The sequence below is a fragment of the Mustela erminea genome, chromosome 15, assembly GCF_009829155.1.
Source record: "Mustela erminea isolate mMusErm1 chromosome 15, mMusErm1.Pri, whole genome shotgun sequence".
In the NCBI taxonomy this organism is placed as follows: domain Eukaryota; kingdom Metazoa; phylum Chordata; class Mammalia; order Carnivora; family Mustelidae; genus Mustela; species Mustela erminea.
In genome coordinates, this window is record NC_045628.1 from 2,758,962 (window position 1) to 2,781,660 (window position 22,699).

Genomic DNA, 22,699 nt, shown 5'->3' on the forward strand with positions numbered 1-22,699 from the left:
TTTATTTATTTATTTATTATTTATTTTCAGCATAACAGTATTCATTATTTTTTCACCACACCCAGTGCTCCATGCAATCCGTGCCCTCTATAATACCCACCACCTGGTACCCCAACTCCCACTCCCCCACCACTTCAAACCCCTCAGATTGTTTTTCAGAGTCCACAGTCTCTCATGGTTCACCTCTCCTTCCAATTTACCCCAACTCCCTTCTCCTCTCTAACTCCCCATGTCCTCCATGCTATTCCTTATGCTCCACAAATAAGTGAAACCATATGATAATTGACTCTCTCTGCTTGACTTATTTTACTCAGCATAATCTCTTCGAGTCCCATCCATGTTGCTACAAAAGTTGGGTCTTCATCCTTTCTGATGGAGGCATCATACTCCATAGTGTATATGGACCACATCTTCTTTATCCATTCGTCTGTTGAAGGACATCTTGGTTCTTTCCACAGTTTGGCGACCGTGGCCATTGCTGCTATAAACATTGGGGTACAGATGGCCCTTCTTTTCACGACATCTGTATCTTTGGGGTAAATACCCAGAAGTGCAATTGCAGGGTCATAGGGAAGCTCTATTTTTAATTTCTTGAGGAATCTCCACACTGTTCTCCAAAGAGGCTGCACCAACTTGCATTCCCACCAGCAGTGTAAGAGGGTTCCCCTTTCTCCACATCCCTTCCAACACATGTTGTTTCCTGTCTTGTTAATTTTGGCCATTCTAACTGGTGTAAGGTGATATCTCAAAGTGGTTTTAATTTGAATCTCCCTGATGGCTAGTGATGATGAACATGTTTTCATGTGTCTGGTAGCCATTTGTATGTCTCCATTGGAGAAGTGTCTGTTCATATCTTCTGCCCATTTTTTAAAATATGATTGCCTGTTTTGTGTGTGTTGAGTTTGAGGAGTTCATTATAGATCCTGGATATCAACCTTTTGTCTGTACTGTCATTTGCAAATATCTTCTCCCATTCCGTGGGTTGTCTCTTTGTTTTTTTTTTTTGACTGTCTCCTTTGCTGTGCAGAAGCTTTGGATTTTAATCAATCAATGTGATAGAACAAATTAACATGAGAAGAGAGAAGAACCACATGGTCCTCTCAATTGATGCAGAAAAAGCATTTGACAAAATCCAGCATTCGTTCCTGATTAAAATGCTACAAAGTATAGGGATAGAGGGAACATTCCTGAACTTCATAAAATCTATCTATGAAAGACCCACAGCAAATATCATCCTCAATGGGAAAAAGCTTGTAGCCTTCCCGTTGAGATCAGGAATAAGACAAGGATGCCCACTTTCACCACTCTTGTTCAACATAGTATTAGAAGTCCTAGCAACAGCAATCAGACAACAAAGAGAAATGAAAGGTATCCAAATTGGCAATGAAGAAGTCAAACTCTCCCTCTTCGCAGATGACATGATTCTTTATATGGAAAACCCAAAAGACTCCACCCCAAAACTACTAGAACTCATACAGCAATTCAGCAACGTGGCAGGATACAAAGTCAATGTGCAGAAATCAGTGGCTTTCTTATACACTAACAATGAAAATACAGAAAGGGAAATTAGAGAAACGATTCCATTTACTATAGCACCAAGAACCATAAGATACCTGGGAATAAACCTAACCAAAGAGGTAAAAGATCTGTAATCTGGGAACTACAGAACACTCATGAAAGAAATTGAAGAAGACACAAAAAGGTGGAAGACCATTCTATGCTCTTGGAGCGGAAGAATAAACATTGTTAAGTTGTCTATACTGCCTAGAGCAAGCTATACTTTTAATGCCATTCTGATCAAAATTCCACCGGTATTCTTCAAAGAGCTGGAGCAAATAATCCAAAAATTTGTATGGAATCAGAAGAGACCCTGAATCGCTAAGGAAATTTTGAAAAACAAAAATAAAACTGGGGGCATCACGTTACCTGATTTCAAGCTTTACTACAAAGCTGTGATCACCAAGACAGCATGGTACTGGCATAAAAACAGACATGTAGACCAGTGGAACAGAGTAGAGAGCCCAGATATGGACCCTCAACTCTATGGTCAATTAATCTTTGACAAAACAGGAAAAAATATACAGTGGAAAAAAGACAGTCTCTTCAATAAATGGTGCTGGGAAAACTGGACAGCTATATGTAGAAGAATGAAACTCAACCATTCTCTTACACTGTACACAAAGATAAACTCAAAATGGATAAAAGACCTTGACGTGAGACAGGAATCCATCAGAATCCTAGAGGAGAACATGGACAGTAATCTCTTCACTATCAGCCACAGCAACTTCTTTCAAGATATGTCTCCAAAGGCAAAGGAAAGAAAAGCAAAAATAAACTTTTGGGACTTCATCAAAATCAAAAGCTTCTGTTTCCATTCTTTTAAAAGTGCATGGGTGTAACTTCTTGCTTCTGCGAATGCTCTCCCTCTGACTGACTTGTAGACCTCTGCTCTCGAATAGCTTAGCATCACCTGGGAGACATGTTTCTCCGTCCTCTTCTGTCTTTTGATATTTCTACTCTAAGTGTTATGGTTTCTTCTTGATAAACATCATTATTTAGAAATAAAGTAAAAACCAATTTTGTGTTATTTTCTTTTTTCCAACAAAAATATTTAATGTTCACTGAAAAGTCAAGCGATGTTATTAACTGTAACTGCGTACCCTGACCACAAATTCCTTTTCATGTGTGATTAGTCACTGAGCATCTGATATTTGGTTGTGCTGAGCATGGTGTACTAACGGTCTGGAATCCTAAAAAATTTATCAAAATAAAATTGTTAAACATTTAAGGAAAACTAAGGTTTTAGGGTCCCTTAGTATTGAGATTTGATGGCTACGATGTAACCGTGATATTTGTTCTCAGGCTATTATTTTTTTTTCTTCCAGTAAGTGTTCAGAAATGGAAGAACCGGGCTACTTTGTCTCCTCACCATTGAGATGACAGAAGAAAATGCTTCCTCAAATGAAGAGAACCATAGCAATGTGCTGGGAAAGAAGAGAGAGGTTTTCAGTAGGCAAGAAATGGCGAGGGGTTCCTACAAGAGGGAAAGCATTTGGGATCAGGAATGGCGACCTGCTGCTCACGGCCATGCTGGAGGGTGGCCCAGGCCTTCCCAGGAGATCCCTGGAGAAGTTTCAAGGTGGGGATTGAATATCAAATAACAGAGGTGATTAGTTTAGAAATACTTAGCACAGCTGGTCTCCTGGCGCTGGCCTGCTGCTGTCCGGAGAAAGCAGACCCTAAGCCTGGAAAGACCTTGAGATGGAGTCGGCCCTTACAGTTGGTGCAGTTCCTGTGGAAGACGGAGAAGAGGGAGATGAAAAAAAAGACAAGCAGCCCCTTCCAAGACCAAAATACAGGGAGGCATCACAACCCAGGGTCCCCTGGGGCTTAGGACGGCCACCGAGGGTTCCTGGGGAGCTGCTTCCCCGCTATGCACCAGCAGAGTTCCCCTGCCGGGATTCACAGTGAGCTGCCTGGAGTCTTGGAGGGTCAGAAACAATACAACCACACAAGAACCCAAGCCAGCTGCCTGCACCAGACCGCACAAGCCTCCCGCAACACAGGCAAACACCGCAAGGATCACCAGCCAGCAGAAGCAGTCAAGAGCTCGGCAAAAGGCAATCATGACCGTCACGCAAAACAGCCAGTGGTCGGGGAAGCAGAGACACTTCGTGGAGCAAAGAAGAATGTAAACCTTTCTAATTAATGTTCAGTGAGCAGTGAGGAGGTAATTCCTCCCTAAAACATGAATAGGTTGCTTTGAAAGAGGAGCTCTCGGAGAGCAAAGAAGAGGTTCTACTAAAAGCAGCTGTGGACGTGAAAGACGTCCGGACGGGTAGAGGTCTGGAGTGGATTCAGCGCAGGAGCCGACTGTGATCTGGAAAACAATGTTAAGATCTCAGCTCATCAAACAAGAGTAGGGAAACTGAGAGCTGCGTTCTGGGAGGCGGAGAGTAGATTCGGACTTCCGGAGGGGAGAGTGCCATTCCGGGAAGGAAAGGGGAGGCCAAAGGGAGAAAACGGGAAAATGTCCTTGAGCTGGGAGAGAGTTCAGTTTTCATCCGGGAACAGCTAAGAAGAATACTTTACGATTATGTAAATAATCTTATATTATTATATAAATAATAATAATTATGTGTGATGTGACGTCTGACGACATTTCTTGCTCGAGGTTCCGACGGCACCACTCATTTCTGCAGTGGCGACGTTTCTATAATCCTAATATTATAAATGCTGCTTATGGTATTTTAGTTTAAGGCAGCCCTTTAGACAAAGTGTGGGTGATTTATTGAGGGTGACAGAGTAGAGTGTAATTGTTATGCAGTAATATAAACCTAATTGAACATCAAAAGTACGATTCAATTGCCATTGCCTAAAGCAGTGTAGTTAAGCATGTGGTTCAAAAAGTTCTAATAGAGAGCACTGGAGAAATGGAAGATAAAATGTGTACTTTTAAAACCATATGAATGCATTATTCTTATGATTAAATAAACATGAATTAATATTTGAATGCCCTTTAGTGGGGAAGTATGATTTAAAAAAAACAGGCATTTCTAATTGTGAAAAGGCCCTGGTTTTTAAAAAATGAAATAAAATGCGCTCAAACCTACTTTAACTTTGCAGTGTTTTGTGGAACTGAATAAATCTCAAAAGAGGTAAAAGAAAATAGAAAAAAATAAAATGTGTCATTGGAAACTTTTTTCTTGTGGGAAAGATGTCATTAGGAAGGCAGGACTCTAACTGGTGTAAGGTGATATCTCAATGTGGTTTTAATTTGAATCTCCCTGATGGCTAATGATGATGAACATTTTTTCATGTGTCTGATAGCCATTTGTATGTCTTCATTGGAGAAGTGTCTGTTCATATCTTCTTCCCATTTTTTGATATGTTTGCTTGTTTTGTGTGTGTTGAGTTTGAGGAATTCATTATAGATCCTGGATATCAACCTTTTGTCTGTACTGTCATTTGCAAATATCTTCTCCCATTCCGTGGGTTGCCTCTTTGTGTTTTTTTTTTTTTTTTGACTGTTTCCTTTGCTGTGCAGAAGCTTTTGATTTTCATGAAGTCCCAAAAGTTTATTTTCGCTTTTGTTTCCTTTGCCTTTGGAGACATATCTTGAAAGAAGTTGCTGTGGCTGATATCGAAGAGATTACTGTCTGTGTTCTCCTCTAGGATTCTGATGGATTCCTGTCTCACGTTGAGGTCTTTTATCCATTTTGAGTTTATCTTTGTGTACGGTGTAAGAGAATGGTCGAGTTTCATTCTTCTACATATAGCTGTCCAGTTTTCCCAGCACCATTTATTGAAGAAACTGTCTTTTTTCCACTGTATATTTTTTCCTGTTTTGTCAAAGATTAATTGACCATAGAGTTGAGTCCATATCTGGGCTCTCTACTCTGTTCCACTGGTCTATGTGTCTGTTTTCATGCCAGTACCATGCTGTCTTGGTGATCACAGCTTTGTAGTAAAGCTTGAAATCAGGTAACGTGATGCCCCCAGCTTTATTACTCCAGTTAGAATAGCCAAAATTAGCAAGACAGGAAACAACATGTGTTGGAGAGGATGTGGAGAAAGGGGAACCCTCTTACACTGTTGGTGGGAATGCAAGTTGGTGCAGCCTCTTTGGAGAACAGTGTGGAGATTCCTCAAGAAATTAAAAATAGAGCTTCCCTATGACCCTGCAATTGCACTCCTGGGTATTTACCCCAAAGATACAGAGGTAGTGAAAAGAAGGGCCATCTGTACCCCAATGTTTATAGCAGCAATGGCCACGGTCGCCAAACTGTGGAAAGAACCAAGATGCCCTTCAACGGACAAATGGATAAGGAAGATGTGGCCCATATACACTATGGAGTATTATGCCTCCATCAGAAAGGATGAAGACCCAACTTTTGTATCAACATGGACGGGACTCGAAGAGATTATGCTGAGTGAAATAAGTCAAGCAGAGAGAGTCAATTATCATATGGTTTCACTTATTTGTGGAGCATAACAAATAGCATGGAGGACATGGGGAGATGGAGAGAAGGGGGTTGGGGTAAATTGGAAGGGGAGGTGAATCATGAGAGATTATGGACTCTGAAAAACAATGTGAGGGGTTTGAAGTGGCGGGGGGGGGGCGGTGGGAGGTCAGGTACCAGGTGGTGGGTATGGTGCAAAAACAATGAACACTATTTTTCTGAAAATAAATAAATAAATTAAAAAAAAAAAGAAGTGGGAATGTGCTTTGGGAATGCTGAAAGGCCCAGCTGGTGTGAGATGCTGGGGGGCACACACACAAACGTGGGCTTCCCCCCACCCTGTAATGTGGCAGCCACTGGATTCCCCCTTGACTTCTGTCAACTCTAAGTTGCTCTGGATAAACACTACTCCTAACTGTCCTGTTAAATATAGAACAATCGTGGGATTAGGTGTATGCTTTCTCCTGCCAAAATATAGATCATAGGCAACTTGACTATTGCCTTATATAAAAGGAAACCCATGTTAATTTTAGATTGGGCGGGATCGAATGAGTAGAAATGTTACAGTGGCTGTGCCAGGCAGAATAAGGACCTTTCAAGATGTCTACACTCTAATTCTTGAACCCTGTGAGTAGATCATCTTGCATGGCAAAGGGACTCTGTGGGTGTGATTAAGGTTAAGGACCTTGAGATGGGAAGGTCGTTCTGGAGTATCCAGGAGGGTCTGAGGTAATTGCAGGATCCCTGAAGATCTGAGACATTTCTCCGCTGGCAGAGCATCAAGGGGATGGCACGGTGAGAGGGACCGGCTTGCGAACACGTAGCTGCCCTGAAGATGCAGGTTAGTGGCCATGAGCCAAAGAAGGGGGTGGCCTTGAGAAGCCGGGAAAGGCAAGAAGTGGATTCCCCCTAGAGCCTACAGAAGGAGGGTGGCTCTGCTCCCACCGTGACTCGAGCTCAGGGAGACCCATTTTGAATATCTGATCTCTGTAATAAATTTGTATCGTTTAATAAATTACCAAGTCGATGGTAATTGTTACAACACAACAGTAAGTTACTAAGTGGCTTTTTAAACACACAATGTGGTGACATTTTTGTTCTTAGCTCCTGTTTGAACACATATGTGAAGGAACCGTATGCTTTTAAGCATAGAAGGACCTGCTTAATCACACACAACTATTTACACAGTAAAAAAAAAAAAGAAATCAGTGCTAAATAGGAGGGATTCTTATTCTTTTTTCAAACAGACCTAGCACTTTGCTCCCAAGGAGAGAAAAACAAAACCCGCCCTGATTCTGAGCCACCTGTGTCACACCACGATCATGTGATGCTGGGACGATTCCGGCTCCTGAGCTAAAAATAAACTGATGACACTGTGTTCCATTAACGAGCACACGATCTTATCGGAGGAGTCCGGGCTTTGATCTGGAGTTTGTTCACTTAAAGTCTTCATAATTAGTGCTCCTTGGGAACTCCGCACGGCCTCGCTCTGTCCTTGTTCCTTCCCGCTGAGTCATCAGTAAGCACCACTTATTACCACATACGCCGTGCTTGTTTCTCAAAAAGAAACATTTTTTTTCTCTAAAGTCCTAAATGTACTCATTCTTGTTCCTGTCTTATTTAAAACACGAACAATTCCCATCGCAGTTGGAAAGAACGGACCAGACTGTTTCCTTCACCGGGGTCAGATCAGAGCTCGCTTTCCCAGGCAGCTCCAGCTTGCATGTGGGTTATGTCCCACCGTTCACGTCTGTTGCTGGGAATCTGGAATGGATTTCCCCGGACAAACAAGGTAATAAAAACTGGTCTGGTCCCCGGGCTGCTTTCTGTGGTGTATTTAAATGGTCCCAACCGTAGTGCTAGCATCTGGGAACGGAGGCCATTCCCTGCAGAAGAGAGAAACAGATGATTTCAAACTTCCAGGCCCCAGAACTGTGGCAGATAAATCGCTCTTGTTGATAAGGCGCCCAGTCTGCGGTATTTTGTGATAGGATGCCAAGGGACTCAGACTCCAACACTGCAAGGACTTTTGCTGTGTGGGACATGTGTGGTCTCCACAGTCCTTTTGTTAGCAAGCCTAGGGACACCAGACGCCTGCCAGTTACACTATCTCTGGCTAAGTGTCCCCAGACTTCCGACCATGTGCTCACCTAATCAGACTGCTAGGTTTCACACTCCGTGGCTCTGTCAACATGGCCACAGCTGACCCGGCTGAGGATGGGCACCTGCCCCAAGGGGCCCTCGCTCGGCAGACTCTGGCTTGTAAGCACGAGAGAGCAGCCCCACAAAGAAGACTCACACTTGGGCTCAGCGTGTGCACTGCCCTTCCTAGGACAGCCCGAATGTGCATCTTCTACCCCTGAATCAGTGTGGAGCGTCTGTTCCACATCCAGAGGTGTTCTGGCTCCGACAGTAGTCGCCCTAATTACACTGCCGGCATATGGCTGAATTGTGAGGTTCGTCAGGGTTGAAGGGCAGCCCAGGGGGGACACTGGGGCAAGTGTGGAAAAGCTGCAGAACCAAGTCTAGTGGGACTCTCAGACAGCCTCTCCCAAGGGATGGCCTCAGGCTAGGTGAGTTGGCTCCTTGAGTCCACCGATGTCTGTCGAATCCATCACACTCGGCAGACCCTGCCAAAACCAGGGGACCATGCAAGGACTGGCAGGGGGCCTGATGGCCAAGTGAGTAGCTGACCTGCCCATGTGACTGGTGTCCTGGGAGCAGAAGCCATATATTTTCAGGCAGCATGGAAGAGGGGTCCTTCCCCCAGACTTGTGGTGTCCGGGAGGCAGCATAACCCTGAGCCCAGGAAGGAGAGGTGGGAGTGAAGCACGTGGATGGGGGCAAGTGCCAGGGCAGAGGAGGGTTCCTGGACCACTTTGAGTGGGGTCCCTGGACCAGCAGCCCTAGCATCCCGGGCAGGTGTAGGAAGTGAACCTTTTCATCCTTACCCCGGACTTCCTGAGTCAAAGGCTCTGGAGCCAGGGCCCATGACCTGTGTTGGCAAGTTTCCCCGGGACTCAGATGCCCACTTGAGTGGGGGAACCTCTGCTGCTGCCTCCCACAGCCCGTGCTGCTCCCCGTGGGGTCACCATGTTGTGGAACCCAAGGGCCTCTGTGATACGTGCCTTCCTAGTACACCTCTCTGCACGAAGGGCTCTGCTCCCTGGGAAGTCTGACTCCCGGGCACTCCTGGTGTGTTTCCCGCCTCTGGGGCCTCCGGGGCACGACACTCATGGATTTGGATTTGAGAACCTCCAATTTTTCTACAGTCTCGGAGACATCCTCTGATCTACGCTTGACTGGGTGACAGTGAAAATTCATCTTTGCAGGCTTATAGCCTTAGCAGAAGGAGAGGGAGGGAAGTGTGGTTGCATTTGGTCTGTACTACTGTCTCTTCCACCATGCTGACTCCTTGGCACTAGGACTGTTGCCAGGTGGAGACAATCCACAGGCTAGAGTGAGCTTGCATCCCCACAGATGCCGGGATCAGACCACCTGCCTTCCAATCCTGACGTCAGAGCTTCCTCGCCGTATAGTTAAGGATGGGGCACGGGGCACTCAAGCTCCTCCTGTGTCAGTTCCCTTCTCTGCAAAATGGAGATGATCTTTCCTACAATGTGGGGTTATTGTGCACAGTAAATGGGTCCATAAACATGAAGCCCTCTTGGCACCCAGCCAGGTATGGAACACATCGTCAAGGGTTAGTGCCTGCTGTGTTTAGCTCTGGGCTGTCCTCTCTCCACATCATAGGGTTAGTGTCTCTTCCTCAAGCACGTTGCTGGGGACACAGCGACACAGTGCTGCCTCTGTGAGGCTCGGTCATTCACGGACTTAGGAACATGGAGACTTTCTGGCTCTTCCTGACTTCTTGTGTGAAGACCTCCCCGGATCACTGAGATCGATCAGCGGCTCTGAGGAGTCAGCGGATGAGCTCACTTGCTCTGACACCTGACGGCTGTGTGTGACTTGGCCCTTGCAGGCAGTTAGCGCTTACTTATGAAGGTCCTGCCCATGCCTTGGCTGCCCCTTTGATCAGTTTTTGACAAAAAGTCAAATCACTTTAGGAAAATCTATACAAAGGATTACAGGTTCTTCCCAGGAGGATCTCCCACAACTTCTACATATAAAGTTGGTGAGTGGAACATGCATCGTTTCCCATACTTCTCCGATCTCCAAGCATTTTTTGTTCCACGGGGCCGCCCCTCAGAAACATGGCGGGAGCAGGAAGCGCTGTCCAGAAGGGCTGCCACGGCCCTGTGAGTAACTGTTCGTGGTCCTGAACCATCGCGGTGGGCTAGCACAGGGCTGGCTCCTGGAAACCCAGGATAAGCTTCTGTAGAAGCTTCCAAGGAATCTGAACACAGGAGGGTAAAGACAGAGCTGGAAGAGAATGGGTTGGGGAATGAAGAATAGCCAGGCCTATGAGAAGCAGAGCCCGGAGACTCTGGCAGGAAAAGAGAAACAAAGGGAGCCTTTTTACAGCTGTTTTAGAACTTGTTACTGAGAAGGCCATCACCGTGTGGCATGACCAAAATTTTGAAGGACAAAAGGGGAGTCAGAAGCTAATGCACAGGGTGGTTTAGACAGAACAGCTGCTAGGTGGACAAACTTGCCCGTGCTGTCTGTGTCCCTGAGTTAGGGCAAAGTACTCATGGCTTTTGTTAGGATTTTTTTAATGGTGTGAAAGATTTACTATTTAATGTAGGTTGAAGGATCTTTCCTAGTTGTAAAAAGTAAAGTTGAAAGAAGTTTCTCATGCCGTGGGGGATTGTGAGAGAATGTGTCCGACCTCACCTCTCCTGGGCTTCGGACCAGGGGATGCGTGTGGGGACAGTGCACAACCACTTGTGGGGTCCATGCACATTCCCTTGGCATGGGGCCCATGATCACGTCCATTCTTCTTCTCATCTATGGCCTCTCGAGCAAACAAATATTACAGCATTGACACCTTATTTCACATCGTGAGCTCTTCTGGGGTACCTCTGCCAAAGGGAAGAACATATTTTCATTTTTCCAAATCCCTGGAGAAAAAATTAAGTTCAAAAATCCCTTTTAAGCCTATAATTAAAACTAGCGTATGAGATAAATGCCGCTTTTAACGTAAATGTTACTCTCTACGTTCTTCTGCTTATGATGGTGGTTCTCAGCCTGGGGACAGGAGTGGGGTGGCTAAGTGGGCCATTTAGGGTCCCCTTTCCAGAGCATATGTTTCTCCTTCGGGGTCAGAAGGCGGGCATTTGAATGAGCCACACGCAATATTCTCTGGGCTCTTCAATCCTCAGTAACACTTTGCGCATCAGATACCTCCAAAATTACATTTTATAATTTTAAGGGTCTGAAATACTGAATACTTAGATTTCTTATAAAAGACAAATTGGGTCATTGGTGCAGATTTTTCCCATTATTTTAAACAGATTTTGTTTATTTATTTATTTGTGAGAGCGAGAGCGAGCGAGCAAGTGAGCGCATAAGCAGGGGCAGTGACAAGCAGAGGGAGAGGCAGACTTCCTTCTGGGCAGGGAGCCCAATGTGGGGCTGGATCCCAGGACCCATGACCTGAGCCAAAGGTGGATGCTTCACCAACTGAGCCACCCAGGGACCCCTGCTATTTTCTATCTACCCCACTTCAGATCATTTTCTGGGGTGCCTGGGTGGCTCAGTTGGTGAAGCGGCTGCCTTCGGCTCAGATCATGATCCTGGAGTCCCGGGATCAAGTCCCGCATTGGGCTCCCTGCTCAGTGGGGAGTCTGCTTCCCCCTTTGAGCCTCCCCCTTCTCATGCTCTCTCTCTCTCTCTCTCATGCTCTCTCTCTCATAAGTAAGTAAAAAGAAATCTTTAAACTATTTTCTGGTATTGGAGTAGAAGAAAAAAAACCTGACTGACTGGGAAAAGAAATTAATTGATGGGTCCGAGTTTGGCAGTTGTGGTGCGTTGCAGATTAAACTCTGGCCGCAGGCAGGAGATGCAGAAGACAACTACTTACAAGAGGCCTCGCTCTTCATAGACTCCTGCCAAGAACCACGGCCACCACGTGAACGCTGAAGTACAATGCCTGGGACCGGCCGGATTAGGAACAGAACTACCCATACGTCCAGGAACAATGAACAGGACTCATCATCACAGAAATCAGCACAGGGTCCCAGACTGTCTGAAGATATTCTGCACAGAAGAAAAATCAGCTACCTTCTAACTCTGCTGCGGACAAAAGGCTCGCATTTGGCAAAACAAAAGAAACGTGAAGAGTAGATAACTTTTCCAAAGAGGGAAAGGTCATGTCAAATTTAAGGTATGGAGGTAGAATAAATTCTCGTTTATTGTCAGTAAATAACTGTGACAGGCATCTTCCTTCAGGAGTTGAGAGCTCTGCTATGGGGTGGGGAGGGGGGACAAGGCTTTCCTAATGTGGTGTGATGCACCACGCTAGGGCACTATCATACCTTAGCTGTGTAGCCTCCTTACAAGTCGTGGGAACTCATTTAAAGAGAGATCCTATAAAATTGTCATGGCAGCTGGGCTCTTACACTCCAGCTTCTTGGTTTTCCAAGCCAAGTCATCTCTGTAAATTCAGAGTGTTACAGTGTATCTGTATAGAAGAGCTACCTTGACATTTACGTCTAACTTTTCTAGTTCAGTTAGTTTCTTATTATCCAAGTGATATATGCATGCTATGCTAGGGACAAAATTTTAAATGTTATTAAGTAAAGCAAAAAGTAAATTTTCCCCTTTCTGCAATCCCTATGAACATTTTTTGGGGTGTATTCCTCCAGAAATTTTTACCCAAATGCTACTATATTATGCATTCTCTTCTGCAGTTTGCTCCCCTCCCCGTTTCAAATCATCTAGACGATCCTCATGTCTCTCCCTCTCTCGCTTGTTAAAAGACTATGCATCATTCTTTGGGAGGATGTTCTACAATAAATCTAACACATTTGCCTTGATTCTAGTGGGTTCCTCAGTTCCAAAGAAGGCGGAAGGAAAGTTGTGGAAGGTAGGTACACATTCCTGTTCAAGCCAGGACTATGTTTTTGGAAGAGGGTTTGCTGGGACCAAGGAGATGAGCATCATTAGTTCAACGCTGTGACTCTGGCCTCCAGGGAGGCTGCAGCCAGTCCTACCAGAGTGTAAGACTGTATGTTTCTTCCCGCCCTTCTTAAAAATTGGGTTTATCAAGTTATTTATTTTCTTTACTCTGGTAGATAAGAACTTAATTTATTGTGATTCAAATATAGGAACCATGATGTTAAATAGCCTTCCATATTTTACTATCTGTCTACATTTTTAACTTTACCTATTTTTATATAAGGTGGTTTACATTTCTCTTTACTGATTGTGTAGAAGTATTTGTGTATGAGAGAAATCAGGCCTTGATATATTGTCTAGGTTTTAAATATTTTTTCCTAAAATGGTATTTTTAATTTGTTTATTGCATTTTTTTAAACACATATTATTTTTAGGTGTGTGCGTGTGTGTGTGTGTGTGTGTGATCATATATATTAATCATTTCTTCACTTCTTCCTGACATCTGGCTTTTAGGAGATAATATATTTTTAATTTGAGTCTGGTCTCCCACCCTTTTCTCCTAAATGAATTTTGCATATATTTCTGTCCTGTTTTGTTATTTGCAAACCAACCAACCATCCAACCCATGCCTCTTACCCATTTTTCTTCTCTTCTTTATTCACCATGGGTCGTTTTAAGGAGCATAGGGTGCTGCTGCCTACGGTGGACAACTGTCCACCTGGGCTTTCCATTCGCAAAGGACATAATCACCTTACTGGGACTCTCCATTTCGTGTGTCCAGACCGGGGAGGCGGCAGCCTCATTAGGGGTCAGGAGAAGAACACCACTCGGGGACCCAGCAAGATGCTTAAATTTCAGGTTGTCCTTTTATGCTGGCAGCTCCCGTATAATTTAACATTCGCATGTATCTTTTCCAAGTGAGCAGTCCTGCCGGAGCAGCCTTAGAAATCAGTAGGGTGAGGGGAAGGACCCCATTTTTGCCGCCACATGTCCTAGGCTGTCTGTCCTCAGACACGGCCCCACCGCGCACCACTGCTTCTGAGGACGCGTCCCCGCCGAGTCTAGGGGGTGGACCGTATCTTAGTTTAGCTGGTGCTTTGTCCGCATCGATGACGGATATCATCCCTTGCCTTTGAGATGGATTCAGATGTGGGAACGAGCTTGTTGGACACCCAGGCAAGGCATGGGTGAGAAGCTTTGGGTGAGATGCTGTTACAGAGAAGGTTCTCTGTTGCTGCTGTTAAATTGCTCTTTAGTGAGCTGCTGGCCTCCCCGGAAGTTCGTCCCCGAATGGGACTTCTGAGGCCGTGGTGGCGCCTAAAAACCCCAGACAAGCGACCTCTTGGCCAACTGGAGAAGCGAACAATGGGATCTGCTTTCATTTGCATTTCTTTGATGATGTGCCAGGTTCAGCCTTTTTCATATGTTAACCGCCTTTTTGTATTTCTTGCCCTGAAACTTAAACCCAGTTCCCTTGAATCTTGTGTTACTTGTGGACACTGCTTAGTTCCCCTCCTCGCTCACCTTGGGTGGTGCGTGGGGCACCGGCAAGACAGGAGAGGGCGAGTGCGCGGATCGGAAGGCTCCGCTCCCCACTGCGCCTGCGGTCATCTCCGTGGCGCTGGGAACCTCTGCACGTAACTAATGGCTCCTATGACACCTGTTCTACGTTCTTATGAGGTTTTTCTGAGGGGCAGAAGTCATCACAGACCGGGAAGTACTGTGAACCTGTGAAGCGTGCATCAGGGAAAGGAAATGCAGTCAGAAAACATGACCCATTTCCTCCTTGAGAAGAACGATTGTGTCAAATCGGAAGGGGCCTCACACCGTCTTTTCCATTCCCAGACTCCAGACCACACTCCTGCTCCGGCGCCGGGTCACCGCGCTGATGCTAACTCCAGCTCATCCGGAGGAAGGGTCTGAAGACTTACTCGGAATTCTAGAGCTTTCTCAGGGTGGAGCTCCAGGCTGCCCCACGCCCACGACGAGTCTTCCTGGATGGAACTTTCTCTTCGGTTTCTGTTGGTGGCAGACCTCACTGTTTAAGTAAATGCTACTAACTGCATGGGAACATCCCTTTGTTTTCTGGTGTTTCTTAGTAGGATGGTTCTAGGATGAAAGTGCCACCCTTCGTGTTCCTTCTGTGGGTTGCAAGATTGCTGTGATGGTTAATTGCCTGTTTCCCTGGGCTGGGTCACAGACCCGAGTGTTTACTCAAGCAGTACCCAGGCATTGATGCGAAGGCATTTCGTGGCTGTGCTTCCTCTCTGCCATCCGCGTACTTTCAGCAAAAGAGGGACACTCCATAGTGTGGGCGGGCCTTACCCAGTCAGCCAAAGGGCTTGAGCAAAAACAGGTCTTCCCAGAAGAAGAAATTCTTTGTTTTTTTTCCCTTTTTAAAAAACAATTTTTAATCTTTTTTTTTTTTTTTAAGATTTTATTTATTTATTTGTCATAGAGAGAGAAGCGAGAGCAAGCACAGGCAGACAGTGAGGCAGGCAGAGGCAGAGGGAGAAGCAGACTCCCTGCCGAGCAAGGAGCCCGATGCGGGGCTCGATCCCAGGACGCTGGGATCATGACCTGAGCCAAAGGCAGCTGCTTAACCAAGTGAGCCACCCAGGCGTCCCTGTTTTTTCTCCCTTAAAAAAAAAAAACAAGTGGAAGATTTCATGGATTTGCGTGTCATCCCCACTCACGGGTGTATCGTTCCAGTGTGGTATGCGCTGCCAAAGCGAGCGCCCAGAAGGAGAAATTGGGCTGCAGGACGACAACGTTAATCCCTGCCCAAGTTTCCAGCCCGTGGGCCTGTCCCGTGAATTTCAGACTTGCCAGCCCCTACAACCAAGTCGGAAAATGCCTTAAAATCAATCAATCGATCGATCGGTCGATCTGTCATCTGTCATCTTCCGTTGTTTTTCTTCCTGTCTTTCCTTCTCTTGCCGTCTGTCCAATATCATCATCCGTCATCTCCCTCTCTCTCTCTCTCTCTCTCTCTCATCTATCCGACGGTCATCTTTCATCTCCCACTGGCTCCGTTTTGGCAGAGAGCCCAGCTGACACAATCACGGACAAGGGTCAGCAGCCGTGCGGCACCTCAAGTCTGTTAGGGGCACGAGGGCTCGGGGATGTCTTCCCATACTGACACTAAAGCGTGTCTCCTATTTCCGGCTCACATCTTCGCTATCAACCAGCCATTTCCCTTGCTCAGAGAAACTACTCTAACTTCGTGGTTAATCACTATTTTATAAGCTCTGAGAATAACGTGCTGCTGGGATCTTAACCAGTCCTGACCCTGAACTGAAGTCTGTCACTGCAGGAGAAACATGGCCTGGATCTGCAGAAGGGGCAAGTATCAGGGTTCGTAAATTGAACACATCCTTTCCGTGGCCAATCCCCGTGACCCGGGCTCTAGATTTCCAGCGCAGAATTCAGCAAGGAGGGTAGCTGCGAGAAGCGTCTGCCTCCACCGTGGCCCTCCCTCTGTGTCAGTCCCCTGTGCAAGCTGTCGGTTCGAGGTTCCCACTTGGAGGTCACACCACCGATTTACCTGTCCTCACCCTCCAGCCGAGGCGCCGGCCCTGCTGATGCGGAGCGAACTCTCTCCGCCCCATTTTGGTGAGCCCGCGGTTTGCGTGCTAAGCCAGGGATTGAATCCGAAGTCGGCCCCAACAACAGCGCCCTGAAGAGGTATTTCCCGTCTGCCCGCCATGCAGAGGGGGCTGTGCTGGGCCTTGCAGGCGACACCCCCTCCAACTGGCACACAGAGCTCTCCCACAATCCCGTCTTCGTGGCCACAGGAGCAAAGGGCTTCCGGTGCCAAGATGGGACAGGCGTCCACGGTCGAGCTGAGCTGGAGCATCGGCTCTGGGGGGTCTGGTCCTCACGGGGAGACCGGCTCAGACCGACAGGGATGTGGAGTAGGATGGTGACCTGGAAATTAAGTGGCACGGTGAAACACAGAGTTCACACGGCGGATCTCTGAATGGCCAACACGCGTAAGGAAATGCTCTCAGCTCCGCTACTGAATCAGGTTGGAGACACCGGGACGACTGGGACATGAGGACAAGCCACTAACACGGCTGATAACGATGCCCCCCAACGGCGACTGCTGGTCAGGATGCGGGGCAGCAGGGGCGCTCCCGGTGGTGTCCAGCCCCAACCGGACGGCACCCATCAATGGAGCAGGACGTCCCTGATCCTACTGGTGAGCCCGGCCTGTCCCGGGGAAGGTGCCGACGCCCATCGGAGAAGTGTGCCGCAGGCGCCCGCGCGAGGGACCCCAGCCGCTGTGCGTTGTCATGTTAAGGTGCGTTGCTTCGCAGGTGAGGTGCCCCAAGACCGCGTTGAGCGACGGTCTCCAGCACTGGCTGAGGGGCGCCCGGGGTGCAGTCCGTGGAGCATCCTGCTCTCGACTTCCGCTCAGGTCGCGATGTCGGGGTTGTGAGATCCGGCGCTGGGTCGGCCTGCGCTCCGCGTGGGGTCAGCTTGGGATTCTCTCCCTCTCCCTCTGCCCCTCTTGTTTTTTTTTTTTTTTTTCCCTCTCTCTCTCAAATAAATTAATGAATTTTAAAAGAAAAAAAAAAAAAGAATTGGTTGGGACGGGACGGGGAGAGGCCGTAGGGAGATCACGGTCAGGACCGTCTCAGTGGGCCGGAGCAGGAGCAGATCGCGGTTCAGAGAAGGAACACGGGGCTGCCGGCTCCAGGCAGGGCCGGGGCCGGGCCGGGGTGTGTGTGCACGTGTGTGCGCACGCTGGCGTGTGTGTGTGCGTGTGTGTGCGCACGTGTCTGTGATGGAAACTGTTCTCATGACCGCTGTCTGTTTTCAGGACACCTGTCTGAATGCCAGAGTTTTCGCCAACTGTGGTCTTGAGCGTTTCTAAAGCTTGTATTCACGGACCCTGTGTGTGTGCGTGTGTGTGTGTTTTATCCTATAGTCTCAAGACCACAAATGTAAAACATGCCAACAACTTTTTTCTTTAAGGTTTTATTTATTTATTTGACAGACAGAGATCACAAGTAGGCAGAAAGAGGAAGAAGCAGGCTCCCCGCTGAGCAGAGAGCCTGATGCGGGACTTGATCCCAGGACCCTGAGATCATGATCTGAGCCGAAGGCAGAGGCTTTAACCCACTGAGCCACCCAAGCACCCCACAAATTTTAAATCAAACTGGTTGCGTGGTTGCTGTGGAGAGCCCATGGAAAGGGCCACTGGCTGCAAGCGGTGGTTTACCTGTGGGGGTCCCTGTCCATTTTGGAAGCAGGAATGAGGGTAAGACAGAACTTCCTGTGTTGAAAGTAGGCTTGAAAAGTCACATTTTGTTCATTTGCTAGCTTGGAAATCACTGTGATACAAACGTGATAGTTGGTGATACTTGTGACTGCCTTGGAGAACGTGTGAGTTGAGCTGTGGATCGTTAAAATGTGTTTGTGGCGTGTGGCAGCATAGCTGTGCTTGAGAGCAGGGCCGCTCGGGCCGAGCTGGCGGTTCGGGGAATCGGGCAGAGTCCGGTTGCTGTCTCGGAAGCAGAGGCCCCAGGCCCGGCGGGAAGCTGGGATCCGCGCCCCCCCGCGATTCCAGCGCCCCTGTGGCAGAAGCGACCCCGCGTTCCAGCCTGCTCTGGTGGACCGCGAGTTCCGGCCTTGTTTGTCGGGGTGGGCAGGGCTCGCTTAGGGAGCAGAAGCTCTGTTCTTCCTTTTTTTTATTTTGTGGAGACCATGATATGATATTGCTCAGAAATATTCTGAAGTAGGGGCGCCTGAGTGGCTCAGTCGGTTAAGCATCTGCCTACAGCCCAGGTCGTGATCTTGGGGTCCTGGGATCGAGCCCTGGGTCCTGGGCTCCCTACTCTGTGGGGGGTCTGCTTCTCCCTCTGCCCCTCCCCCCTCCCGCGCTCGCTCTCACTCTTTCTCTCTCAAATGAATAAATAAATAAAATCTTAAAAAGATATTCCTAGGTAGATACACATATTTTGAAAGAAATCTAGAGATGATGTTTCTCCCCAAATGTTTTTCGGGCGTTATGGGCTGTAGATTTCGTATGACATGTGGGTAGTGTGGGAGACACAAGTGGAGGGTCCTTCCTAGATGAGCAGTTTCTCCTTCCGAGTGTGAGTACGGGAGATCCGCTACTGGTCCTTCTCTCGGGCTCTTCCTCTCGCAACACCCCCCCCCCCCCCGGCTGGTCTTCGCATAGGCGTGTGCGGCGTTGCTGGAGGAAGCTGGCCAAGTGCTGTCTAGAATGCATACGATCATTTACGACATCAAGTTCTCGGTCTGGGTGTCCTTGGTCAGAATGAAGACGAGCCCTTGAGGACTGACGCTCACGTCCGTGGCCTGTCACGGGGCAGCCACCGGGTGGGCTCGTTTCTGAACGATTTCCAGCTGAGTCCTGCCGACACCCCGACCTCCCTCTCCGCAGACCCTGACAGGCGAAGATTCAATGCCCGAATGGCAAGACCGTCCCAGCAGCGGCAGATGACCGCGGAGGGCCCCTCGCCCCCGGTAAGTCCGTGAAGTCACAGACACTCGGAGCCCCAGGGAGGCAGCTCGGGAGCTGTGAGGGGTTCGAATGCCCCCGGAGGAGGAGAGCGATGGAGCGAGGTGTGCGGAGATGCGGTGGGGCCGGGGCAAAGTCCGACCGTGCCCGGGCCCCGCGTCGCCCGCCTCGCAGCCGCTAGCTCGCTCCAGGAGTCTTGCCCTACGGCTGCCCTGCCTCTGGCTCCGACCTTCTCTGCGGCCCCTCCCAGGGCATCTCCAGCAGCTGGCAGTTCGGGGAATCGGAACTCAGAACCGCCGTGGGTGGCAGGGGCTGGGATGGCGGTTAGCTCTGTGGGGGCACAGGTTTTCCGGGCTTCGGCTGGCCTCTGTGCGGCCGCAGACTGGTTTCGGTCATTTCTTGAGCTTCACTTTGTTTACGCCCTACACGGTGTCATGAATGAAATGCATCCGGCTTCGCTGTGGACGGAGTCTGGGCTCCTGGACTCCGGGTGGACTCTGGACTCCTAGAAAGCGCATGCAACGAAGCCGGGTAGATGCGAAGTAACGCAGATGGGCTCGGGCTCAGCGTGGTCGCGGCAGGACAGCCTCGGGTCGGGTCCTGCGGATCGGGGGGGACCGGCGGGGACAGCTGCGACTCAGGGTGGCTCTCTGGCTCGGCCCTGCCCGTAGTTACCAAGGGTCTGGAGCCCAGACCCGTGCGCAGCTTCCAGCAGAGGGAAGGCGTCCAGCAACAGTTAGCACGGGTCTCTACATCCTGAAGTCAGCTTCTCGTTGGGACAGCTGGGGTCGTGAATCATCTCTGCAACCCTCCTGGCAGAGCGGAGCAGGCGGGGATCCCGTCAGGACACGCACACAGTGGCCTCGTGGCCCAGGTTTCACTGTCCGCGCTCTCTCCCTGGGGCGCAGAGACCCGGAGAAACCCGCTGTGGGATCTGGCGTGAGTGACCAGTACGTGGCATCTTTAATTACCGCTGATCCCAGGGGTGCCCCTTGGCTCGGGGGACAGGCAAGCAGTCCCCTGGGCACGGTCAGATGCGCGGGGGGCGCCGAATACAGAACTTAGCCTCACGTGTCACCCGTTCCCAACGTCATGTTAACCTGTGACGTGATGGAGGAGCCCGCCCTGTGTTTTAGGAGTAGCGGGTCCGGATGTCGCACCGGCACGGCAGCAGCCCCGCCGAGCCCTGTACGCGCGACCGTCTTTGGTTGGATTTCATCAGACACGAACCGTTCTGTTTGGTTGGTAAAGTCAGTTCTTTTTTATTCATTAACTTATTTATGTTGACATATCGCTGACACGCAGGGTTACCTTCGTTCAGGAGCACAACACAGGGATTCGAGACTTGTGCCCGGGAAGCCACGCTCCCCGCCGTGTTTGTGTGGTCGTCATCTGTCGCCGGCGTCTCGTGCCGTTCCTGTCCAGCCCCGTGACTATTTATAACTGGAACTTTGTGCCTCTCAGTCCCCTTCACCTGCTCCGACCCTCCCCTCTGGAGAGATTCTACACATAAGTGACATCTTCAAAGACTGGAAACGCTTAATGAAACTGGCGTCTGCTTGTGAGTTCAGTTCTCTGCTGGTAACAGACGCTCCCAGAAAGTTCTCCACGGGGAGGCCAGGGGTGGGGGCTGGGGAGGGTGGTCAGGAGACGGGACAGGAAGCTGGAATCCCTGCCCTGGGCTGGTCTGCACCCACACGGTGACCAGCTGCTCGGAGGTGAGGTCCCCGGATGGTGTGTGATGGACCCCTAAAATGTCCCCAACTGCTACGTCCATAACTACATTTTCTAAAGTCTTAGCAGCTTTAAAGGAAATGCCCCTCAGGTTTCACAATGATTAGCAAGGAGGGCAGGGGATAGAAGGAGAGTTTAATTTTCTTAAACATACAAACGGAACACGTACGGGGTCACTGTGCTCAGATCTAAACTCGATTAAGAAATTCCTCGCTAAAAAGGTAAGAATTAAGGAGATGGCCCTACGTTGGTGTTTTGGGGAAGAAGTCCTAAGGTATTTCCCTCAGAGAGGAGGTGGGATTCACTCTTGCAATGCTGGGGAATACAAAGGGAGCCCTAAAATTTTGCTCCCACTCTCTTGGTGGCCTGGGGCCAACACGGAGGGCCAGGGAAAGAGGAGAAGCCTCAGTCTTACTGTGCAAATACACATTTCCTCTGTGTCTCACACATGTAGGTTTTAGGATTTTGCGGCCGTGTACAGCTCGTCTCTGATGTTTCTGCAGCATGCTCCCCCCGTGGCTGACAGGACTGGGGACTTGCTCATCCTGTAATTATGCAAACTGCGTAAGCGCTAATGGGTGGACTATTCCAGAATGTCTGTAAGCCGGCGGAGCGAGCGCGGCAAGAGGCTGGTCTGGTACTGCAGCTGGGGCCCTCCAGGGACCAAGGGTGCCAAGTACAGTGTTTGCAAGTCTTATAGTGGCCGCTACTCTCCATGCCGAGGCCAAGGGACGAGAAGGCCACCTGTCCCTTAAGGGGTCAATGGCTCATACGGGGAGCGGTGTTCATGGACATATCCCGAGGCTGTGGGGTGGGTCCCAGCCTCTGCCAGCAGCCCGGCACCATCTCTTGTGGGCAGCCCTGGCTCTGGTCCTCATGGCTGGGGAGGTGTCTATGCGGTAGGAGCTCAGGGACAGTGGGGCGGGCGAGTGGCCCAGGCTGCAGGGTCCTGGAGCCGCTGGCCCAGGGTTGCTCCCCTCTGGGGTCTGACCCGTGGGCTCTGCCCCTGCTGAGCGCGCTCCCTTTCTCCTGAGACAGGTCAGAGGACACAGTCCCCGGGCGCATTACATTAGGGGGTCCCAGGGAACGTCATTGGCTGGTTTGGGAGGCAGAAGCGGGGGACAGGTGAGTGGAGGGGACTCGCCCTGAGGGGACAGGCTGGGAGGGACTTAAAGTCACATGTCTCAACCCTGAGAGACCCTCAACTCTAGGGAACAAGCTGAAGGTCACTGGAGAGAAGGTGGGGGCAGGGTCGCTGGGGGACGGGCACGAAGCGGGGCGTGGGATGTGCTGAGGACAGGGTGTGGTCTGCAACTGCCGGGTCACCAGACCCCACCCCTGTAACTAGTGATCCACTCCATGTTCCCTGAGCTGAATTTCAATACAAAATTATGAAAAAAAATCGCACATCTCCCTCTTGGACTTGTGCATGTCCCGCAGATGCTGCTCCCTGCTGTGCAGGACGCGGCGGCCAGACCCTGAG